We start from the raw sequence: 22,436 nt of genomic DNA, 5'->3' as shown, positions 1-22,436 counted from the left end.
CCCGAGGTCGGCTTCTACCAGTTTTTCCATTCGTCTGTAAATAATTCGTGTTAGTATTTTGCAACTGTGACTTATTAAACTGATAGTTCGGTAATTTTCACATTGTCAACACCTGCTTTCTTTGGGATTGGAATTATTATATTCTTCTTGAAGTCTGAGGGTATTTCGCCTGTCTCGTACATCTTGCTCACCAGATGGTAGAGTTTTATCAGGACTGGCTCTCCCAAGGCCGTCAGTAGTTCTAACGGAATGTTGTCTACTCCTGGGGCCTTGTTTCGACTCAGGTCTTTGAGTGCTCTGTCAAACTCTTCACGCAGTATCATATCTCCCATTTCCTCTTCATCTACATCCTCTTCCATTTCCATAATATTGTCCTCAAGTACATCGCCCTTGTATAGACCCTCTATATACTCCTTCCACCTTTCTGCTTTCCCCTCTTTGCTTAGAATTGGGTTTCCATCCGAGCTCTTGATATTCATACAAGTGGCTCTCTTTTCTTCAAAGGTCTCTTTAATTTTCCTGTAGGCAGTATCTATCTTACCCCTAGTGAGATAAGCCTCTACATCCTTAAATTTGTCCTCTAGCCATGCCTGCTTAGCCATTTTGCAGTTCTTGTCGATCTCATTTTTGAGATGTTTGTATACCTTTTTGCCTGCTTCATTTACTGCATTTTTATATTTTCTCCTTTCATCAATTAAATTCAATATTTCTTCTGTTACCCAAGGATTTCTACTAGCCCTAATCTTTTTACCTACTTGATTCTCTGCTGCCTTCACTACTTCATCCCTCAGAGGTACCCATTCGTGTTTTACTGTATTTCTTTCCCCCATTCCTGTCAATTGTTCCCTTATGCTGTCCCTGAAACTCTGTACAACCTCTGGTTTAGTTAGTTTATCCAGGTCCCATCTCCTTAAATTCCCACCTTTTTGCAATTTCTTCAGTTTAATCTAAAGTGCATAACCAATAGGTTGTGGTCAGAGTCCACATCTGCCCCTGGAAATGTCCTACAATTTAAAACCTGGTTCCTAAATCTCTGTCTTACCATTATATAATCTATGTGATACCTTCTAGTATCTCGAGGGTTCTTCCATGTATACAACCTTCTTTCATGATTCTTGAACCAAGTGTTAGCTATGATTAAGTTATGCTCTGTGCAAAATTCTACCAGTTGGCTTCCTCTTTCATTTCTCAGCCCCAATCCATATTCACCTACTATGTTTCCTTCTCTCAATTTTCCTACTGTCGAATTCCAGTTACCGATGACTATTAAATTTTCATCTCCCTTCACTACCCGAATAATTTCTTTTATTTCATCATACATTTCTTCAATTTCTTCGTCATCTGCAGAGCTGGCTGGCATATAAACTTGTACTACTGTAGTAGGCGTGGGCTTCGGGTCTATCTTGGCCACTATAATACGTTCACTATGCTGTTTGTAGTAGCTTACCCGCACTCCTATTTTTTTATTCATTACTAAACGTACTCCTGCATTACCCCTATTTGATTTTGTATTCACCTGACCAAAAGTCTTGTTCCTGCTGCCACCGAACTTCACTAATTCTCACTATATCTAACTTTAACCTATTCATTTCCCTTTTTAAATTTTTTAACCTACCTGCCCGATTAAGGGATCTGACATTCCACGCTCCGATCCGTAGAATGCCAGTTTTCTTTCTCCTGATAACAACGTCCTCTTGAGTAGTCCCTGCCCGGAGATCTGAATAGGGGACTATTTTACCTCCGTAATATTTTACCCAAGAAGACCCGATCATCATTTAACCACACAGTAAAGCTGCATGCCCTCAGGAAAAATTACGGCTGTAGTTTCCCCTTGCTTTCAGCCGTTTGCAGAACCAGCACAGCAAGGCCGTTTTGGTTAATGTTACAAGGCCAGATCAGTCAATCATCCAGACTGTTGCCCCTGCAACTACTGAAAAGGCTGTTGCCCCTCTTCAGGAACCACACGTTTGTCAGGCCTCTCAACAGATACCCCTCCGTTGTGGTTGCACCTACGGTACGGCTATCTGTATCGTTGAGGCACGCAAGCCTCCCCACCAATGGCAAGGTCTATGGTTCATGGGGGGGGGCGGGGGGGGGGGGGGGGCACAACAACAATAGTAATAATAATAATAATATTAATATAATAGAAGGAAACATTCCACGTGGGAAAAATTATATATAAAATCAAAGATGAGGTGACTTACCGAACGAAAGCGCTGGCAGGTCGATAGACACACAAACAAACACAAACATACACACAAAATTCAAGCTTTCGCAACAAACAGTTGCCTCATCAGGAAAGAGGGAAGGAGAGGGGAAGACGAAAGGAAGTGGGTTTTAAGGGAGAGGGTAAGGAGTCATTCCAATCCCGGTAGCGGAAAGACTTACCTTAGGGGGAAAAAAGGACAGGTATACACTCGCACACACACACATATCCATCCACACATACAGACACAAGCAGACATATTTAAAGACAAAGAGTTTGTGCAGAGATGTCAGTCGAGGCAGAAGTGTAGAGGCAAAGAAGTTGTTGAAAGACAGGTGAGGTATGAGTGGCGGCAACTTGAAATTAGCGGAGATTGAGGCCTGGCGGATGACGAGAAGAGAGGATATACTGAAGGGCAAGTTCCCATCTCCGGAGTTCGGATAGGTTGGTGTTGGTGGGAAGTATCCAGATAACCCGGACGGTGTAACACTGTGCCAAGATGTGCTGGCTGTGCACCAAGGCATGTTTAGCCACAGGGTGATCCTCATTACCAACAAACACTGTCTGCCTGTGTCCATTCATGCGAATGGACAGTTTGTTGCTGGTCATTCCCACATAGAATGCATCACAGTGTAGGCAGGTCAGTTGGTAAATCACGTGGGTGCTTTCACACGTGGCTCTGCCTTTGATCGTGTACACCTTCCGGGTTACAGGACTGGAGTAGGTGGTGGTGGGAGGGTGCATGGGACAGGTTTTGCATCGGGGGCGGTTACAAGGATAGGAGCCAGAGGGTAGGGAAGGTGGTTTGGGGATTTCATAGGGATGAACTAACAGGTTACGAAGGTTAGGTGGATGGCGGAAAGACACTCTTGGCGGAGTGGGGAGGATTTCATGAAGGATGGATCTCATTTCAGGGCAGGATTTGAGGAAGTCGTATCCCTGCTGGAGAGCCACATTCAGAGTCTGGTCCAGTCCCGGAAAGTATCCTGTCACAAGTGGGGCACTTTTGTGTTTTTTCTGTGGGGGATTCTGGGTTTGAGGGGACGAGGAAGTGGCTCTGGTTATTTGCTTCTGTACCAGGTCGGGAGGGTAGTTGCGGGATGCGAAAGCTGTTTTCAGGTTGTTGGTGTACTGATTCAGGGATTCCGGACTGGAGCAGATTCGTTTGCCACAAAGACCTAGGCTGTAGGGAAGGGACCGTTTGATGTGGAATGGGTGGCAGCTGTCATAATGGAGGTACTGTTGCTTGTTGGTGGGTTTGATGTGGACGGACGTGTGAAGTTGGCCATTGGACAGGTGGAGGTCAGCGTCAAGGAAAGTGGCATGGGAATTGGAATAGGACCAGGTGAATCTGATGGAACCAAAGGAGTTGAGGTTGGAGAGGAAATTCTGGAGTTCTTCTTCACTGTGAGTCCAGATCATAAAGATGTCATCAATAAATCTGTACCAAACTTTGGGTTGGCAGACTTGGGTAACCAAGAAGGCTTCCTCTAAGCGACCTATGAATAGGTTGGCTTACGAGGGGGCCATCCTGGTACCCATGGCTTATGGAACAGCCAAAGGGAACAGCCATGGGTACCAGGATGGCACCCTCGTATGCCAACCTATTCATGGGTCGCTTAGAGGAAGCCTTCTTGGTAACCCAAGTTTGCCAACCCAAAGTTTGGTACAGATTTATTGATGACATCTTTATGATCTGGACTCACAGTGAAGAAGAACTCCAGAATTTCCTCTCCAACCTCAACTCCTTTGGTTCCATCAGATTCACCTGGTCCTATTCCAAATCCCATGCCACTTTCCTTGATGTTGACCTCCACCTGTCCAATGGCCAACTTCACACGTCCGTCCACATCAAACCCACCAACAAGCAACAGTACCTCCATTATGACAGCTGCCACCCATTCCACATCAAACGGTCCCTTCCCTACAGCCTAGGTCTTTGTGGCAAACGAATCTGCTCCAGTCCGGAATCCCTGAATCAGTACACCAACAACCTGAAAACAGCTTTCGCATCCCGCAACTACCCTCCCGACCTGGTACAGAAGCAAATAACCAGAGCCACTTCCTCGTCCCCTCAAACCCAGAATCCCCCACAGAAAAAACACAAAAGTGCCCCACTTGTGACAGGATACTTTCCGGGACTGGACCAGACTCTGAATGTGGCTCTCCAGCAGGGATACGACTTCCTCAAATCCTGCCCTGAAATGAGATCCATCCTTCATGAAATCCTCCCTACTCCGCCAAGAGTGTCTTTCCGCCGTCCACCTAACCTTCGTAACCTGTTAGTTCATCCCTATGAAATCCCCAAACGACCTTCCCTACCCTCTGGCTCCTATCCTTGTAACCGCCCCTGATGCAAAACCTGTCCCATGCACCCTCCCACCACCACCTACTCCAGTCCTGTAACCCGGAAGTTGTACACAATCAAAGGCAGAGCCACGTGTGAAAGCACCCACGTGATTTACCAACTGACCTGCCTACACTGTGATGCATTCTATGTGGGAATGACCAGCAACAAACTGTCCATTCGCATGAATGGACACAGGCAGACAGTGTTTGTTGGTAATGAGGATCACCCTGTGGCTAAACATGCCTTGGTGCACAGCCAGCACATCTTGGCACAGTGTTACACCGTCCGGGTTATCTGGATACTTCCCACCAACACCAACCTATCCGAACTCCGGAGATGGGAACTTGCCCTTCAGTATATCCTCTCTTCTCGTCATCCGCCAGGCCTCAATCTCCGCTAATTTCAAGTTGCCGCCACTCATACCTCACCTGTCTTTCAACAACTTCTTTGCCTCTACACTTCTGCCTCGACTGACATCTCTGCCCAAACTCTTTGTCTTTAAATATGTCTGCTTGTGTCTGTATGTGTGGATGGATATGTGCGTGTGTGCGAGTGTATACCTGTCCTTTTCCCCCCCTAAGGTAAGTCTTTCCGCTCCCGGGATTGGAATGACTCCTTACCCTCTCCCTTAAAACCCACTTCCTTTCGTCTTCCCCTCTCCTTCCCTCTTTCCTGATGAGGCAACAGTTTGTTGCGAAAGCTTGAATTTTGTGTGTATGTTTGTGTTTGTTTGTGTGTCTATCGACCTGCCAGCGCTTTCGTTCGGTAAGTCACCTCATCTTTGATTTTATATATAATAATAATAATAATAATAATAATAATACAGTTAAAAGGAAGTGACGCTTGATCAAGGTCCGTGTCACTACATTTTTAACCGGACTTAACGTCTGAGAAAGTGAAGGAAATAATAATAATAATAACCCCGTGGAGGCCCGGGAAAAGAATCGGCCAGTCGTAAAAGGCGACGAAAAGAACAAACCACTAATAGGGCTAACCCCCCTTTTAGTGTGATTAGTTGGTTCAGGACAGAACTAAAGAAGCCTCGGACAAGCGCCGTCATGGTCGGGGACGACGCTTGAACCCTATGCCCGCCCACAATGGTAACGACACTGCTAGCCAACTGGAAAATGATTTAAATCCAAATAGAGGTGTTTTGCAGGATATGCTTCCTGCAACCACCCTAGAAGGAAAACAAAGACAGAGGATGAGATGGTCAGATGAAGTTAATCGACACCTCATGTTCTGTTATTACCAAGCAACAAACCTAGGAACCAACACAACGGGATACAGATCACAAGTATACACAACATTTATTACCAGATACCCAGAATTAAAATTTTTAACAGAACAACGATTAGCTGATCAGATCCGTGTAATAATAAAAAATAACAGGATACCCCAGTCAGAATTAGAAAACATCAAACAACAAATACAAAAAATACTGGAACAAAATAATGTGCAATCAGAAGAAGAAGAAAATACAGTAATGGACTCAAACATCCCAGAGCAAACAAACAAAGAACAACATGCACCAATTAAACAATCAGAGGAAAACGAAATCTTAAGACTGCCACCAGAACAAGCACAAATAGAACACAAAGTGACACAGATGTTAGATATACAAGAAAAATTTCAGCTAACATATATAGAATACAAAGACACAAATACAGACATTAGACCATTCTTGCGTAGACCACCAAATAACCCACAAGTCGAAACAACAATAAAAACTATCAACACAATCATACACAACAAAATAAATGAAAACACAACTATGGAAGAGTTACAACTACTGGTTTATATAGGAGCACTCACTACACTAAATATACACACTAGGCAGAGATCAGAACCAACCAACACACAGAAGAAACCCACAAAACCAGCATGGCAACACAGGCTACAGATCAAAATAGAAAAACTGAGAAAAGACATCGGACAGCTAACACAATTTATAAGAAATGAAATCTCGGAAAAAAAACGAAAAAAGTTAGGTAAAATCTCACAACAAGAAGCGACAGAGCAATTAGACGAAAAGAAGCAGAAATTACAAGCATTAGCCAAACGACTCAGAAGATACAAAAAAAGTGAAAATAGAAGGAAACAAAACCAAACATTCAACACAAACCAAAAGAAATTTTACCAGACAATAGATAACACACACATTAAAATAGACAATCCACCAAACATAACAGACATGGAACACTTCTGGAGCAACATATGGTCAAACCCGGTACAACATAACAGGCATGCACGGTGGATACAAGCAGAAACAGACACATACAAGATGATACCACAAATGCCTGAAGTGATAATTTTGCAACATGAAGTCACCCAAGCAATTAATTCTACTCACAATTCGAAAGCCCCTGGAAATGATAAAATAGCAAATTTCTGGTTAAAGAAGTTCACCTCAACACATTCACATCTAACTAAATTATTTAACAGTTACATTGCAGACCCATACACATTCCCTGATACACTTACACACGGAATAACATATCTGAAACCTAAAGATCAAGCAGACACAGCGAACCCAGCTAAATATCGCCCCATAACATGCCTACCAACAATATACAAAATATTAACTTCAGTCATTAAACAGAAATTAATGACACATACAACACAGAACAAAATTATAAATGAAGAACAAAAAGGCTGTTGCAAAGGAGCACGAGGATGTAAAGAGCAACTGATAATAGATGCAGAGGTGACATATCAAGCTAAAACTAAACAAAGGTCGCTACACTACACCTACATTGATTACCAAAAAGCTTTTGATAGTGTACCCCACTCATGGTTACTACAAATATTGGAAATATACAAAGTAGATCCTAAATTGATACAGTTCCTAAACATAGTAATGAAAAATTGGAAAACCACACTTAATATCCAAACAAATTCAAATAATATCACATCACAGCCAATACAGATTAAGCGTGGAATATACCAAGGAGACTCATTAAGTCCTTTCTGGTTCTGCCTTGCTCTGAACCCACTATCCAACATGCTAAATAATACAAATTATGGATACAATATTACTGGAACATACCCACACAAAATCACACATTTGCTATACATGGATGATCTAAAACTACTGGCAGCAACAAATCAACAACTCAACCAATTACTAAAGATAACAGAAGGATTCAGCAATGATATAAGTATGGCTTTTGGAACAGACAAATGTAAGAAAAATAGCATAGTCAAGGGAAAACATACTAAATAAGAAGATTACATATTGGATAACCACAGCGACTGCATAGAAGCGATGGAAAAAACGGATGCCTATAAATATCTAGGATACAGGCAAAAAATAGGAATAGATAGTACAAATATCAAAGAAGAACTAAAAGAAAAATATAGACAAAGACTAACAAAAATACTGAAAACAGAATTGACAGCAAGAAACAAGACAAAAGCTATAAGTACCTATGCCATACCAATATTGACCTACTCATTTGGAGTAGTGAAATGGAGTAACACAGACCTAGAAGCACTCAATACACTTACACGATCACAATGCCACAAATATAGAATACATCACATACATTCAGCAACAGAAAGATTCACATTAAGCAGAAAGGAAGGAGGAAGGGGATTTATCGACATAAAAAACCTACATTATGGACAGGTAGACAATTTAAGAAAATTCTTTCTAGAACGAGCAGAAACTAGCAAAATACACAAAGCAATCACTCATATAAATACATCGGCTACACCACTGCAATTTCATAACCACTTCTACAACCCTTTAGATCACATAACATCAACAGACATGAAGAAAGTAAATTGGAAAAAGAAAACACTACATGGCAAGCACCCGTATCATCTAACACAGCCACACATCGATCAAGACGCATCCAACACATGGCTAAGAAAAGGCAATATATACAGTGAGACAGAAGGATTCATGATTGCAATACAGGATCAAACAATAAACACCAGGTATTACAGCAAGCATAGTATTAAAGATCCCAATACCACAACGGATAAATGCAGACTTTGTAAACAACAAATAGAAACAGTAGATCACATCACAAGCGGATGTACAATACTAGCAAATACAGAATACCCCAGAAGACATGACAATGTCGCAAAAATAATACATCAACAGCTTGCCTTACAACATAAACTTTTAAAACAACACGTTCCTACATACAAGTATACACCACAAAATGTACTGGAGAATGATGAATACAAATTATACTGGAACAGAACCATTATAACAGATAAAACAACGCCACATAACAAACCTGACATCATACTCACCAATAAAAAGAAGAAATTAACACAACTAATCGAAATATCTATACCCAATACAACAAATATACAAAAGAAAACAGGAGAAAAAATTGAAAAATACATCCAACTGGCTGAGGAAGTCAAAGACATGTGGCATCAGGATAAAGTTGACATCATACCAATTATACTATCAACTACAGGAGTCATACCACACAATATCCACCAGTACATCAATGCAATACAGCTACATCCAAACATATATATACAGCTACAGAAATCCGTAATTATTGATACATGTTCAATTACCCGAAAGTTCCTAAATGCAATATAACACATACCGTACAGTTAAAAGGAAGTGACGCTTGATCAAGGTCCGTGTCACTCCATTTTTAACCGGACTTAACGTCTGAGAAAGTGAAGGAAACAATAATAATAATTCTGTGATATATTATTAGCTTATATTATACATAAGTGGTTCTTCATTATGGTTAATTTTTTTAACGCTGATTTCTGTTGCTAGTTCTTTTTATGATGCGTGAGATTTATCACTCACAGGATGAACTTTTGATCACTGTTTGCTAATGTAGTCAGCTACACTATAAAATTATCCTTGTATCAGAAACTTTTTTAGAGTTGTTGGGGACGTTTTCTCAGTTTTGGGGTCTTGTAATTCCCTTGGCATTGCTTGTATTTACTTGATGCCAGAGTATTTGGGTCGTTTTTCAGAAATCTTAAGTCTATATGGAATGCTTCTTTCCCAATATAACTCGAATGGCTTGCTTCTGTAATGTTAATATTCTCTCCATTCCTGTGATAGTTGAGTACCACCATACTGTGAATCCATATCACATGTATGGTTCAAAAAGTCCATGATAGGCAATGCACAAGAGGTCTCGATGGGTATACTGAGCCAAATGTTTCATTATAAATATCGCTGTGCTTAGCTTACTGGAAACAGCATTTATCTGCTGTTTCCAATTTATCTCACTGTCTATTGTAACGCCCAAACACGAAACTGAAGCTACTTCTTCCAGTCCTTTTTCAACTAAGGAAACATCCATATGTTGTTCTTTTTGTTTATTTCTGAAGACCATCTACATAGTTTTTTTCCAGATTAATAATTAACTCATTTTCAGAGAGTCATTGTGCTGTACTACTAACTGATATGAATCTATTTTGCTCAAGTGCCTCCGAATTGTCGGAAACATTTAGCACAGTCATATCACCTGCATGAAGTATTTTGATTTCTGGCGAAGAGTTCTCGGGCTTCCAGCCGGGTGGCGGTGTCTTCAAACAGCGACGTTTCGACGAGTGACATACTCATCATCTTCTGGCGAAGTGCCGAGACTTTGCGGATGCCGGTCCCTTTATACCTGCGGTGTGCCCCCCACCACATGGCCGCGGGAGGCTGGGTCCAGAGGAGCCGGTGGGCGAGGTGGAGGGGGAAGCGGGTGCGCCGTTCGTGTCTCCGTCAGAGCATTCTGATTGCGTCTCGTGAGCTGGACGGTTCTTGTTGCGTTCCTGGCGTATTGCGGCTAATGCTGGATTCCAGGCCGCGCTCAGTTGATAGCCTTCGTCCCTGTTCACAAGGTTCTCGTGGACCCGTATTTCTATTGATTCTTTAATGACGCTATCCCAATAGCTCCCGGCTCGGCATAGCACCCTGGTGTTTTCGAAGTCAAAGGTGTGGTTTTCTTTGATGCTATGTTCAGCTATAGCAGATTTCTCTATCTGTCCAAGTCGAACATGCCTGATGTGTTCCTCGCACCTTTTAGAGATGCAGCGCTGCGTTTGACCAATGTACTGCACACCACATTCGCAGGCAATGTTGTATACACCAGGTGTGTTTAGTTTGAGTGGGTCTTTAGCTGTGCCCAGCAGCTCTTTCGTCTTCGGCGGTGGTCGGAAGACGGTATTTATGTTAGATTTTCTTAATAGCCTCCCGATTTTGGCTGATGTGGGCCCCAAATATGGAAGAAAGGCGAGTCTCTTGTTAACTTCCTCTTCCTCTTCCTGAACTTTGTCAGCCTGTCTCCTCTTGAAGGCCCTGCCAATTTGTGTTTCACTGTACCCGTTTTTCCGAAATACCTCTCTTAGGTGGTGTAATTCGTCTGAGAGGCTTTCTTTGTCACAAAGGACGTGCGCCCTATGCACCAAGGTGGTCAGTACTGACTGGCGTTGCGCCGGATGGTGGCAGCTGGTTGCATGGAGGTACAGGTCTGTGTGTGTCTTTTTTCTATATACTGAATGGCCCAGCGTGCCATCCGCTTTCTTCCTGATCAGTATGTCCAGGAATGGAATACAGCCATTCTCTTCTACTTCCATCGTGAAGGTTATATTCTCATGTATGCCGTTTAGGTGGTCCATAAACTCCTCCAGTGCCTGCCTGCCATGCTGCCAAATCACGAAAGTGTCGTCCACATAGCGGAAGAAGTGCCTGGGTTTACGGTGAGCAGTTTGTAGTGCCACCTCCTCAAAGTGTTCCATATAAAGATTCGCGATCCCTGGAGCAAGGGGAGATCCCATGGCCACTCCATCCACTTGTTCATAATGCTCTCCATTGCACTTGAAGTAGGTGGTCGTAAGTGCATATTCAAAGAGCTTCACTGTTTCAGGCTCGAAGTGCCGATTAAGGAGCGCCAAGGCGTCTTGTAGCGGTACTTTTGTGAACAAGGAGGTGACGTCGAAGCTCACGAGTAGGTCATCACTCTGTATTCGGATGTCCTTCAGTATTCTAACGAAATCCGCGGAGTTTTTCACGTGATGACTGCAGTGTCCCACCAGTGGTTTCAATAGTGTCGCCAGGTATTTGGCCAGTCCATAACTGTGCGAGTTGATAGTGTCCAGAATCGGCCGTAGAGGCACCCCATCTTTGTGAATCTTGGGCAACCCATACAGGCACGGTGTCGTTGGCGCTCTGGGATGCAGCCGTTTCTGCACTGCCTCTGGTAGATCTGAGTCCTTCAGTAGCGCCACGGTTTTCCTGGTCATCGTCGATGTAGGGTCCTTGTTGAGCTTCCTGTAGGCTGGGTCTTGCAGCAGAGAGCAGATTTTCTGTTGGTAGTCGACTGTGCGAATCAGCACCGTCGCATTTCCCTTGTCTGCTGGGAGGACCATGATGTCAGCATCATCCCTCAGTGCGCGGATAGCCTCTCGCTCCTGCGCAGTAATGTTAGCTTTAGGGAGTCGTGACTTGTCGATGATCCTGCAGGTCTCCCTTCGGATCTGCTCAGCTTCCTCCTTGGGTAGGCCCCGGATTGCTTCCTCTACGCTGCTGATGATGTCCCGTTTCGGTATGGTCCTTGGTACAGGTGCAAAGTTCAACCCTTTCGTGAGGACACAAGTTGTGGCTGCATCTAGCACCTTATCTGTCAAATTTACAATAGCTCTGGTGCTATTTGTCACCTTCTGGGTCGACTGAGCTCCAGAGAGTCTGCCGAATTTGTTGATCTGTTTTGCGGCAACATGTCGTTTCTGCACCTCACTGTCGGCGTGAGAGCTGCAGTCAACCCACTCCCAAGTGTGTGCCGGTAATGCTTCTGCCATTTTCAGGTGACATGCGATCAGGATGCGTGCATTCTTGTCCAGTTCTTGCCGTGTGTAGTGAATGCGTTCCCTGACAATGGCCATCCCTGCTCGCCGTAAAATACGTTCGGTTTTCTTCGTTTTCACAGGATGTCTTAATTCCGCAAATCGTGGCAAGATGTTCTTGTCTCGGCAACGTTGGAGGAAAGCCAGTGAGCTGAGCAATTTGGCTTTCCTGTTGCGTTCTTTCTGCAGCAGCTTGAAGCTACAGAGCATCTCCTCCCCGTAGAGGTGTCGTAAATGTGAATGTATGCTTTCCCGGCGTATACAGCTGGCGAAGAGTTCTCGGGCTTCCAGCCGGGTGGCGGTGTCTTCAAACAGCGACGTTTCGACGAGTGACATACTCATCATCTTCTGGCGAAGTGCCGAGACTTTGCGGATGCCGGTCCCTTTATACCTGCGGTGTGCCCCCCACCACCTGGCCGCGGGAGGCTGGGTCCAGAGGAGCCGGCGGGCGAGGTGGAGGGGGAAGCGGGTGCGCCGTTCGTGTCTCCGTCAGAGCATTCTGATTGCGTCTCGTGAGCTGGACGGTTCTTGTTGCGTTCCTGGCGTATTGCGGCTAATGCTGGATTCCAGGCCGCGCTCAGTTGATAGCCTTCGTCCCTGTTCACAAGGTTCTCGTGGACCCGTATTTCTATTGATTCTTTAATGACGCTATCCCAATAGCTCCTGGCTCGGCATAGCACCCTGGTGTTTTCGAAGTCAAAGGTGCGAGGAACACATCAGGCATGTTCGACTTGGACAGATAGAGAAATCTGCTATAGCTGAACATAGCATCAAAGAAAACCACACCTTTGACTTCGAAAACACCAGGGTGCTATGCCGAGCCGGGAGCTATTGGGATAGCGTCATTAAAGAATCAATAGAAATACGGGTCCACGAGAACCTTGTGAACAGGGACGAAGGCTATCAACTGAGCGCGGCCTGGAATCCAGCATTAGCCGCAATACGCCAGGAACGCAACAAGAACCGTCCAGCTCACGAGACGCAATCAGAATGCTCTGACGGAGACACGAACGGCGCACCCGCTTCCCCCTCCACCTCGCCCGCCGGCTCCTCTGGACCCAGCCTCCCGCGGCCAGGTGGTGGGGGGCACACCGCAGGTATAAAGGGACCGGCATCCGCAAAGTCTCGGCACTTCGCCAGAAGATGATGAGTATGTCACTCGTCGAAACGTCGCTGTTTGAAGACACCGCCACCCGGCTGGAAGCCCGAGAACTCTTCGCCAGCTGTATATGCCGGGAAAGCATACATTCACATTTATTTTGATTTCATTTTCACATGTTTGTATATAATTCACATATAAATTGAAGAGAACAGGTTCCATTGCAGATCCTTGAGGTACACCATACTTAATGCTTCTAACTTCTAATCTGTATAAGTTATTAATGGCTACATATTGCCTCCTGTTACTTAGATATGGTGTTATCCAGTTTGCGGCATGTCCACGAATACCAGTATTCTCTAGTTTCTTTACTAGGACTGTATGATCAAATATGTCAAACGCCTTGGATAGATCAAGAAAAACTCCAGACACTACCATCTTGTTGTCCAAGCCCTGTACGATTGATTCTGTTAATGATTCAATTGCTGTTTCCATTGATTTCCCTTTCTGATATCTGTGCTGTGCTGGAGTTATTATATTATGTTTGTGGTGGGACGCGGCCGGGGCCATACTGTGCTGACTGTTCCGCTCGCTCCGGGAAGCAGTAAACAAGCAACTGGGACACCACCGGCTCCGCTTACGCTCACGCCCCCTCCTGCAACCGAATCTGCTGCGGCCACCGAACCTCGGCCACCACCACTGGCAACAAACTTTCTGCAGGTAATGCAACCGCACTACCCGTACTGTTACTTCCACACATGGTTTGGTGAGGTGGCACGGAACTGCAGACCACCCTGCTACTTCCCAAACACCTCCTGTGCCCAACATGACAGGCACCCCCCAGTGCTACATTCTGTCCAGGAACAACCGGATAATTGCGGATGACTTTACATCAAAGACATTTCGTCGGGATACTTTTTGCTAGTGGACACATGCGCCGATGTTTCGCTGTTGCCTACGTCCTTAGCGTCGTTGAACATCTGCCCTCATCATACTTTACTGCAGGGTGTGAATTCAACTAAACTACAATTCTCGGGTTCAACTTCCCACGTTGTCTCACTCTCCGCAAACTGCAAACTCGAGTGGACTTTTTTAGTGTGCAAAACTGACAAACCCATACTAAGCATTGACTTCTTGCGGCACCACAAACTTTCACTGGACCTAGTGCGAAACACCGTGTTTCATCACCCGTCCAAGACTCACTTCCCCTGTGTGCTCCGGCGAGCAAACCCCCCCCCCCCCCCCCCATGACAAATCGAGCTGGGCTCATCTCATCCGTACATGCTCGTCTCTGTCGACGACGTTACAAGAAATCACACATAAGTGCCTTGTCGAGCTCGAACACATCGCTCGCCTACGGAAGGAATACTTTGAGCTCTCCCTCCAGCTCCACAAAACACAGCTCCAGCTCTCTGATGCAGCAAAGGAATTACTGACACTGCAGCAAGGACAAAGCAAGGTCAGTAAGTGCGCAAAATCTGCTTGTAATCCCAGCAATCGAGCCTCCGTGTGCTAACCTCCCGCTGCCCCTCGCTAACTATGCTATCAAGTCTGCCATAATGTGTACTGACAGTTCCACAGGGCCCTGTGGCATTTGACACTCGGCCGGACACGAGTGCGCTGCACGACGAGTGTCACGTGTTTCCGAACTGACAGCTCCGACCCCTCCCCTCGCGGACAGCACCTCTAACTATGCAACTTCAGCTCCCGCGTGCCACCATGCGACCGCCACTGACAACACAAACACTGCACTCGCGCCTAGCTCTGCACCCGCGACCGTGCTGTCACAGGTTGTGCCCTCGGACAATGGACTCGCTAACAGCTACCGAGCTCACCCGACCACAGTGCCACTGCTTCGGGCCGGCGGCCATCTTGAAGCGTTGACTCCTGGGACACTTTGCCGCCTCAGTTCCCGTCGGATCCGCCAAGTGTCTCCAAACACCACGACCACCCCTTGCCCTGCCCGCCCACCACACATTGTAAACAAACCGCCTCCTGCGCCGCCGGCAACATTTCCGTCATCACCAACGGCACAGTTCGACTGGTGGTCATGATATGAAAGTTTTTTTAAACTAGTTCTGTACTTGAGTAGACTTAACTGACATTAGAGAGGTTGGAGCAAGAGTGTTCCATGTTTATTGACTACAGCCTGTACTGAGATTTTACTCTAGAGATGTAATAGTAGGCATATACCCAACAAGCAACTCCTCAGGTAATAATAACATGAGAAAGAGTAAAAGATAACTATCTATGTACATATTCAAGAAGTGAACTGAAACTCTAAGTATATGGGATTGAAAGCACTGCATTGTTAAATAAATAAATAAATAAACAATATAATGGAAGGAAACATTCCACGTGGGAAAAATTATATATAAAAACAAAGATGAGGTGACTTACCGAACAAAAGCGCTGGCAGGTCGATAGACACACAAACAAACACAAACATACACACAAAATTCAAGCTTTCGCAACAAACTGTTGCCTCATCAGGAAAGAGGGAAGGAGAGGGGAAGACGTCTTCCCCTCTCCTTCCCTCTTTCCTGATGAGGCAACAGTTTGTTGCGAAAGCTTGAATTTTGTGTGTATGTTTGTGTTTGTTTGTGTGTCTATCGACCTGCCAGCGCTTTTGTTCGGTAAGTCACCTCATCTTTGTTTTTATATATAAATAAATAAACAAACAGACATATAAACCATAAGTACGCTAACACAATACAAATACACATATTTCAATGATATCTTGCTATAAGGAAAGACTGGTCACTGTAGGACAGTTTCTTGTATCACACAGGATGTGAAGTAATAAAGATGGACAAACACAAAATAGAGCTACACTGTTTAGCATAGTTTACCTGAAATGAAACAACAAAATTGAAAAAACTGGTTGTTAAAATGAAGTTTTATTCCTTTTAAAAGAAGGAAATAATATAAAGTGTTTTTAAATAATGGATCAAGGACGCTGGAGGAGGCTGATTGGTAAGGCCAAAGATCAACTGTGGTTTGTGTGGCCAACACAGTAAGTAAATAAGTAATTTTTTAAGTAATTAAGTTGTTTATAGTTGTATGTTAATAAGAATCAAATTCCCTTGGAGACTGTGAGAGGTCCCTACATTTTTCCTTTAAATGTGGGGATACAAAGTGTTACATGCCACTTAGGCAAATGATATTTCACACTCCTTGTGTAGTACAAGGAAAGATGATCGTGACAGAACAATATTAAGTTGGGAGTAAGTTGGAGAACATATATTGCGCATGGGTGTTTTGTTTTTGTATGTGAAGACATTAAATGGGAGGTGAAGAATATGAGGAAACAGCAAGAGGTGACAACACATAAATGGCTTCACCTGCTGGGGCTAGGGCTTTTTACATTTTGGCATCATGGCTTGGAGGTGGCTTGACCATCAAGGAGCAACCACACTCTCCAAGAATGAAAACAAAAGACACGACAATTTTGGAACAAATGAAATATATTATAATCCTGATTGTCATGTTGAGCCTTCGAGGCATATGTAGTAAGTAAAGTTGTGTTCTACACAATTCATGAATCCCACCAACGATCTGTACATCCATTCAAGGAAATACATGTTTGTACAAGGAAAGTAGTGGATGTGCCTTTTCATGATATGAATAGAAGTTATCTTCTTTTACTCCAACAGCACCAGCAGCAGCAGCAGCAGAACGTGAAGAAGTCAAGCCTTTTCTTGGCGACACGTGAGATTTCAGAGACACTGATTAGCGAGGCCTATACTTCAAGAGAATCGACTATGGTGGCTGATTTGAAAGAAAAAGGTAAATACATCAGTGGTTATGTCGGGAGACAGACCTCATGAAGTGTTCTGACTCAGCTTCAACTGAGGGAGGAAGTGAGCCAGTAGCTACATAAAATCATAAACCAACAGGAAAAAAACTTCAAGGATTATTTTACCTTCAGAAAATTTTACCCAAGAGGATGCCATCATCATTAAGATATACAGCAGAAGTGCATGCAGGGAAAAAATAACAGCTGTGGCTTCCTCTTGGTTTCAGCTGGTAGCAGTACCAGCACAACAAGGCACTTTTGGCTAATGTTACCATTGTTCCTGCAACTAGTGAAATGCTGCTGTCCTCCTTCAGGAACCATGGGCTAGTCTGACGTTTCCACAAATATTCCTCCACTGTGATTGAATCTACAGTACAGTGATCTGCACTGTTAAAGAAACAAGCCACCCACCTCACCGAGGTCCACAGTTTGGGGAGGGGATCAACATTATACACTGTAAGTTTCTGAAATCAATCAAAATTGTTTGTAAATATATCAAGAAGGGGTGTGACACCAGGCAGTTTTTTCCAGAGAATGAAAAACATGCAATGCAAATATATGACAATACCAGGTTCAAAGGTAGTTCGCAGATGGTATGACAGATAGAAGAACTTCATGAATTAATTGCTTAGTACTCAGAAAACTAAGCTCCTATGAGATAAGTTCATAGACTTTGACAGCTCAGACTGTTAACATAAAAGTTTCATGAGTGTAGATTTCAGTCAAGTAATAAATAACTGCAACTAAGTGGATAAAACTAACATTTTGGCCATGGTTGCTGTGGCTTCCCTATGGGCCTATTAATGGACAAACAGTGTTAGCAAGAGTCCCTTATATTTTGTTGTGTCTCCTCTACTGTGCATGCCATCATGTCACAATTTTAAAATGTGTTGACTTTATTGATTTGGTGTAGTGGAAAAAGTGAGAAATTTATTTTGACTGATTTCTGGTACTGTATGGAGAGGGAACCTGCTGTTGCCTATTGCTGAAGCAGTGTGAAGAATGATTGGCAGTCATCAGTAAATGGTATGCTGATTCCTTGGACTGTGTTTTCTTCAAGTGGGTCATTTGATGCTCAGCAGCAGTTTCTCACTGGAAATATCTGTATCAGCCAATGCGCATTCTCCCGACAACTCCCATAATGAAGTCCCTGGGAAAATACACGTTTAAGGAATCCTTTCAGATCAGATTGATAGTTGTCCTCTTAATGTTTACAAGTATTCAGATTTTCTAAAGTCATTCAGGTGGTTTTCCATTTAATTCTCAATTCAGAACCATAACAAAATGGTTATTTCACCAGGGAAATAAATGAGTCAATCAAGATTGAAAGCCATATTACACATTTTTGTGCTGCAGTTATAGGACATGCTCTATTATAATATTCAAGAGTGAAATGAGTTTGTTAGTCTGATCAGTTTATAGCATTAACTGAAAATGATAATACTACAGTTAATCAGCAAGAGATATAATGAGCTTGGACATTGTATCAAACTTGCTGTAATGAAAAACATAACTGCCAAGTCAGATTTTCATCACTTGCTACTAGCCAGTCATTTGTTTTAAGACTACGCATATATAGCTACTAAAAGCTATTAAATATCTGCATGCATTTATATGTTATTTAGTTTGAAAATTTTGAATAGCTTATTAATATTATTTTTAAAATTCTCTCCTTACACATTTGATTAAAGAAACATATAATTTTTCCTTGTAATTATTTGTAATAAAATTTAATCACTATGTTGTATTCAAAATCATGGTTTTTACTTGTTTTTGCTTGGGATATTCTCTGACATATTATTTGGGAGTATGTTCATACTGATACCACCTGAGACATAAAGATAACTAATGCATTTGATGTCAATTTTATTACAATTTTCTGATTAAAGTAACAAAATGGACATGACATTAATGTTCACATGGAAGTGTTTAATCAAACAGAAGGATACTTCATTTAATTGTGCAGATAAATTTGAAGAATCTCAAAATCCTTTTGCCACAGGAATCATCGAATGACTCAACTGAGCCATTTTACAGCAAAGACTGATCTTATTTTATGTTAAGGTATGAGAAAGTATTCAGCAAACACTCTCATAGAGTGTGGATGTGAATTTGCAAAATAGCTTGTAAACTGCTGATCTGCGTGTTGTCATAAAGAAGTAGTTAGAGGTGTCAACTTTAACACATTCCACAGCCTGAGTAGAGGTCTCTCTGCTATGAACAAAGACTAGATAGAAATTCTTGTTACACTAACATAAGTTAAAATTTCAAAAAAATTAAATAAAACAATGGAAAATCCAGGAAAGAATGTAACAATATTATGAAAAGGAGAGTTGTTACTCACCACATAACGGAGATGCTGAGTAGCGGATAGGCACAACAAAAAGACTGTCAGAAAGTGAGCTTTTGGTCAATAAGGCCTTTGTCAGAAAAAGCCAAACACACACACACACACACACACACACACACACAGACACAGAGGCGCGTGCGTGCGCACGCTCGACCACAGTCTCTGGATGCTGAGCCAGCAGCGTCACTATATGGTTAATAGCAATTGTCTTTTTCACAGTAAAATTAAATAAGTATATACTGCAAACACATACTTTACACTAAAATATCTAGAGTTAATCAAAAAGAAACTAACTAAATGAAAACTATATAAAATCATATTCCTGTCATCTATTAATACCTTACCAATAAGTACCAGATGGGAATATATTTATAATATAGATGTGTCTCTTTATATGAGAATTTACCTGTATCCTTTTGAGTTGTGTCTTTTCAATACTGTGAAGTAATTTCTCAAGAAATTCAAGAATTGGTAATCCAGTTTTTCTTGTAATTAAAGTAATTTGCAGTAAAGGCATAAAATTTCCAGTACTGCCACCAGGCTGCAAGGAAAAGGAAAATATTTTATTATTTTTGTAATTTGTTAGTCAGCACGAATGGACTAATTTGTTCCATACCATAACTAAATAGAATTTTGCAACTATTATACTGAAATTGAGAATAATAAAAAAGACATTACAATGACAAGGATAGTCAAAATGTAATATGTGGGGATTCAGTCATACAGTGGGAAGTACAGGAGGTACATCAACAAGAATAGTTGCTACCTTCCACACAGAGGAGGCACTGAGTCACAGACAGGCATAATGAAAGGAATACTGGAAATATTTTTAGCTTTCAGACAGCCCTCCTTCAGAAGTAAAACTCTCACACATTCACACAAAAGCAACTCACACACTCATGACCACTTTCATGGGCAGAGGGGCTTTTGCAACAGGACACGTCCGAAAGAACAGACACCATTGATGACATGCAGCCATCTAAAACGAAATTAGAATTATATTAATACCATCAGCTGTGCAAAGGTGTTGATATAGATCAATGGGGACAGGTGAAAATGTGTGCCCTGACCGGGACTCGAGCCCGGTATCTCTTGCTTACATGGCAGACGCTCTATCCATCTGAGCCACTGAGGGCACAGATGATAGTGCGACTGCAGGGACTATCTTGCACAAGCCTCCCACGAGACTCACATTCTCACCATGTATGTCCACACACTACATTCGTAGTGTCCCACCCCAACACACTCATTACTCGTGGAAGACATTCCTCCAAGTCCCGTAAGAGTACGGGGAATGTGTGTGCATCTGCACAGAAGAAGGAGGTCATGGCCGGTATCGCCAGAACTATATACTTATATCGATATGGTGTCTGTTCTTTCAGACATGTGAGTGTTGTTCATAATGATCCCCTAGAGTAAGAGCATAACCGACATGACCAGCGACCATCGAACCGTCAGTATAGACAACATCAGAGCCTTAAAACATGGCAAGAATTTAAAGAAAGTGGCAGCAGAGGGCCTCAGGAAGGACTGAGTCCTTCGGGCCCTGTGCCAAATCGAGCCGAAGGGATGGGCGGGGCACACTCCACAGGGGTATGCGCAGAGGGGTCCGGAAAAGGGGTGGAAGAGGGAAAACCTCAAGCCCAGAGAGAAGAGATCTGACGTGAACAGCGATCATACACCCTGACCGGGGCCCCTGTTCTGGAAGATGGACAACTGTCTGAGGGAACAGGCGACAATAATTGGGATGCCAGGGGAAGTTACAAACGTGTGTAGCATGTGAGGCTGGAATTACAGCGGGAAGACATATGGCCGAACTTCCAGCACTTAAAGCACCGCATCGGGGGAGGGATATAGGGCTTGACATCACAGCGGTGCACCATCACCTTGACCTTCTCCGTTAATGTATCACCCTCGAAGGCCAAAATGAAGGCACCGGTAGCAATCTGATTATCCTTTGGACCCCGATGAATCCGCCGGACGAAATGAACACCTTGACGCTATAAACTGGCTCGCAGCTCGTCATCAGACTGCAAAAGAAGGTCCCTATGGAAAATAATACCCTGGACCACATTTAAACTCTTATGGAGTGTGATGGTAACTGAAACATCCCCCAACGTGCCACAAGCAAGTAACCTTCTTGACTGGGCAGAGGATGCCATTTTTATCAATACTGACCCAGAGCGCAGTTTGGACGAGCCCTCCAACTACCCAAACTTGTCCTCTAAATGCTCTATGAAGAATTGAGGCTTTGTTGACATGAAAGAGTCCCCATCAGCTCTCGTACAAACTAGGAACCAGGGCGAATAAGTGTCACTGCCATCCTGAGCCTTACGCTCCTCCCATGGTGTGCCAGGGAGGGGAACGATTTGGGATCGTATTTCTGAGCGTTGAATTGAGCTCAAGAACGCTTACAGACTGCGGACCGCTGGCCACCACCAAGAGGTGATGTATCACGCTTCATTGCGGGTCATCTGCCCTGATGCCACCCACTCCGACGAAGAACCCTCCCCAAGGGCACCACCCAGCCTCAGCAAGGGCCACCTGGCAGGATGGCCGTTGCCAGGTGTCCCGATGCCCCAGGGAGATAGGCATCTATTCCTTGGCATACATGGGAGTTAACGGCACAGGCATCAGCAGAGCAATCCCTGTGTTGTCAGGGGGCTACAACCAACATAGTACATGGCGGCCCCACCACAACGGACTGGCTACTGTGCTGAATATTAGGTGCAAGGAAGTCCATGGTCGTCGGTTCCGCAAAAAGCAACACTGTACAGTGCATGGTGGAAATCGCACCCA

The sequence above is a fragment of the Schistocerca serialis genome, chromosome 2 (assembly GCF_023864345.2).
Source record: "Schistocerca serialis cubense isolate TAMUIC-IGC-003099 chromosome 2, iqSchSeri2.2, whole genome shotgun sequence".
NCBI lineage: Eukaryota > Metazoa > Arthropoda > Insecta > Orthoptera > Acrididae > Schistocerca > Schistocerca serialis.
The sequence above is the reverse complement of the archived record's forward strand: the minus strand, read 5'-3'. Positions refer to the sequence as shown.